A 3874-nucleotide genomic window follows, 5' to 3' on the forward strand; every position below is an offset into this window, starting at 1 on the left:
TGTTTTGTGACAAGGCAACTAAAGGCGGAATCTTTCGCCACAAACAACATCTTATTGGTATTTTTGGCGACATCGTACGCTATCCAAAATATTTGGAGATTGTGACGGAAGAAATAAAAAATACGTCGAGGAAAAAAATGATCTAAACGTCAAATGTTAGATCAACAAAATGTGACTAATCTTGACGATGATGATGACGAAGATGAAATGGAAAAAGACGAAGATGTGTCGCTTCCTTCAAAATCATAGACACGCGCAAAGAATGCACCAATCTCTTCAAGTTATGGATCAACTGGTACGAAAGGTCCTTTATATTGTTACTTCAGACGAAGCCAAGAGATAATGCAACCAAAAGAGGTAAGAAAAAGTTTGCATGACATTGCCAAGGCTATTTCGAGGGATAGTGCAGTGGCAACTTTTTCAAGATGGGTGTACGATGCAGGGCTCCCCTTCAATTGTGTCAATTACACCGACACTTTTGGGGACTTCATTGACGTCGTAGGACAATATGGTGCAGGAATGAAACACTCCACTTATCATGAAGTTAGAGGTCCTTATCTAATTAATGAAGTGGAAGAGATAAAAAACAATGGTAGAGGATCATCAGGTAGAATAGAAAGTTTGGATGTTCCATTATGATGGATAAATGGACGGCAAGAACAAAAAACGATCATATGTGTTGGTGAATTCTCCAAAGGGAAGCTTATTTCTTCAATCCATTGATGTGGGCGACTCGTCTACTAATTCCATCAAGATATTCTCCTTGTTGCAGAACACCATATAGTAGATTGTAGCAGAGAATGTTATTCAAGTTGTTATAGATAATGCAGCTGAAAATGTTAAAGCTGATATGTCGATGGGAGTGCTCTTGTACATAGGACTTCATGTGCAGCTTAGTGTATAAATTTGATTTCGGAGAATTTTGAAGGAAAAGACCCTTCACAAATGTTTTCACTAATGCAGTTAGGCCACATTCGTATATTGTTTGAAGGGCTTTGTTGTTGAACTTGATGAGTAGATTCATAAAACAACAAAATTTGGTGAAACCTAGAAAGACTAGATTTGCAACTACTTTCTTGACCTTGCAAATCATGCACAAGCAAAAAGTCAATTTGAGAAGCTTGTTCATTTCAGAAGAATGGAACAATAGTAAATTTGCAAAACGAGTTATAGGGAAAGACGTTACACACATAATGATGTCTTATAACTTTTGCAATAATATTTTTTCCTACTCTTAAAATTGGCGGTCCTTTGATTAAAGTACTACGTTTGGTGGATGGGGAGCAAATGTAACACCCCATACCTTTAACCTAAGCTTTGACCATGATCCTAGACTTAGAAAACCAGATAAAGAATGTGGGAATTGAAATTTCCTCTTCAGTTGTAAGATGGGGGTTTACTCCCATGAACAATGACCGTATTTCAGTATACGACCCGTATTTCAAGTTGTAAACTGGTACCAAAGATTTCTGAACATTTTAGAATTTGGCATTTGGAGGTTACATTGTTAAATACGGACTGTATTTTGAAATACTGCCCGTATTTCAAAACTTATTTGGAATTTGGAAAAACTTCCTTGGTGAAAGTTGTAGAGATTTGAAATACCCTTCGAACGGTATATTATGGGGGTCAAATGGACATTTGTGCAAAAAGTTATGGCCATTTTACTGAAGAGCCACAGTGTAATCCGCACAGAATATTTACCGTATTGCAAAATACGGGCCCGTCTTTCAAAATACGGCCTGTATTTTGCTGGTATAAATTTAATTTTCCAGAACAGTATATATTTGTCCATATCAGTCCAAATTATTATTTTTCATTCCTTCAAGCCCTAGAACGACCTCCTACCCTCTTTCATCATCAAGAACACCAAGGTAAGCCTACTCTAATTATTCCAAGTCAATTCTAATACCTATCCTTATAATATAAGCAAGAAATCATTGTTCCTAATCTAGGGTTTTCAAGCAAAACCCAAACTCAAGGCTCAAGGTCTAAACCCTAGGGAATTGTTCGACTTTGGTGTTTCAAGTTTGGAACTTTACCAAGGTATGTAGAACTTCTATCTACATGTGGGAATCTCTACGTTCTTCCCCATGCCTCGTTTCTTTTATTTTTAATTTCTTATATTCTATGAAGTTCAAATCCTAGGGCATTAAATCCAACATATTGGTAGCCCATAGTTATGTAATTATGATCATGAATTGTGTATCTATATCTATTATTGTATTCCTAATCTTCCATTATGGTTATTAGGAACCCAAGCTTAATCCGTGAATCATGAATTCATCCTCATGTATTCCCATTATGTTTTTATTAAACTTTATGGTTTTGTTAGCAAGACACAAGTATGTTTTCAAGATAACTATATGTATTTTGTTATTATTATTCATGAATCAAGAACATGTTTGTAAGACTATGACAAGTATCTCATGAAACCATGATCTCACAAGCTATTATGATAATTTACATGTTTTGGGATTTGCTTAGTTAACCGAGAAGGCTCAGTAAAGCCTGAAACTACGTAGCCACCGTAGGATAAGGGTTGTCAGCAAGGAGGCAATACTTTCATTATGCAGTTTGGATCCTTACATGCTTATTGTTATTTAAATCACATATCCCGGGCAAGGTGTAAGTGTTCTGCTGGTAGGACACAAGTACCAGATCATGTTGTCGGTTATACTATAGCACTCCTCACGTTACAAGCAGTTATATAAACATGTATTTCCATTGATTTACTGTTTTCAGACTTTACTCATGTTTCATGCTCATGTTCAGGTTATATTCAGTTTCAGTCCATGTCCTATACCTATATTGTGCCATGTTCTTCATTTCAGTAGGTTTTACATACTAGTACTATTCACCATGTACTAACATCCCTTTTTGCCCAGGGGCCTACACTTCATGGTGCAGATACCGGTTTTCAGGAGCATATACCTGCGCAGTAGGATCACCTCAATTATCAGCTTATTGGTGAGCCCCACTTCTCTTGGGGTTCAACATGGAGTCTACACTAGTATTCAGTTTATGGTAGTCCAGGGCCATGTCCTGGTAGTTAGTGTTCAGACATGTTTTAGAGGTTTCATAGACCGATGTTAGTTCACGGAGTCAGTTGTGCTTTTATGTTTGCAGATTATTACGTTTTCATGCTATGAGATTACTTCAAGACTTTATTCCGCAATTACGTTTTTGTCACGCCCCGAACCATGGCCTGGAGGTAACACGGCACTCGGTGCCTTACTGCATGTGACCGAGCGAACCACGTGGCTTGCTGAATCATCATGAGGCATAACATGAGCGGAATACGCCATAAACATGATGAGCCTTAATAAACATGAGATTTTAAAATATAAAATAAAATACTTGTTTAAAGATATGAATATGGATTGTCATAGATAATGAGCCAAAGATGGCTATATGACTCTGAACATCTGACATAACATAACTATCTATTATATGAAACCTCTAACATGAGTCCGAACTGCTAAACATACTTACTGGGACAAGGCCCCCAGAGCTTTGTTTGAGCTCTACAAGATACCGTTGGAAAGATATTTCAAAGGCTACAACTTTCATTTTTTAAGTTTTCTTAAATTCTCAACGAATCAAGGGGTTATGGGTTCCTGAAGTAGGCCTATCGACCATTTTCGCAAAACGCACAAACTTTCAAATTATTCGCTAAACTCCAACACTACAAGTCTAAACTTTATTCTAAGATACGGGATGTAACAAACTTGATTAGTTTTCAAAGCACTTTCTACACCTTCCATCTTAGTTTCTTTATATCATCATCCTACGAGTCAAGTCCTAGCCTGAAGGTACGAGGTGTTACAGTTTTCGTGATTCATTTAAATTGCATCATATAGATTATGTTGTT

Source organism: Lycium barbarum, chromosome 9 (assembly GCF_019175385.1).
Source record: "Lycium barbarum isolate Lr01 chromosome 9, ASM1917538v2, whole genome shotgun sequence".
In the NCBI taxonomy this organism is placed as follows: domain Eukaryota; kingdom Viridiplantae; phylum Streptophyta; class Magnoliopsida; order Solanales; family Solanaceae; genus Lycium; species Lycium barbarum.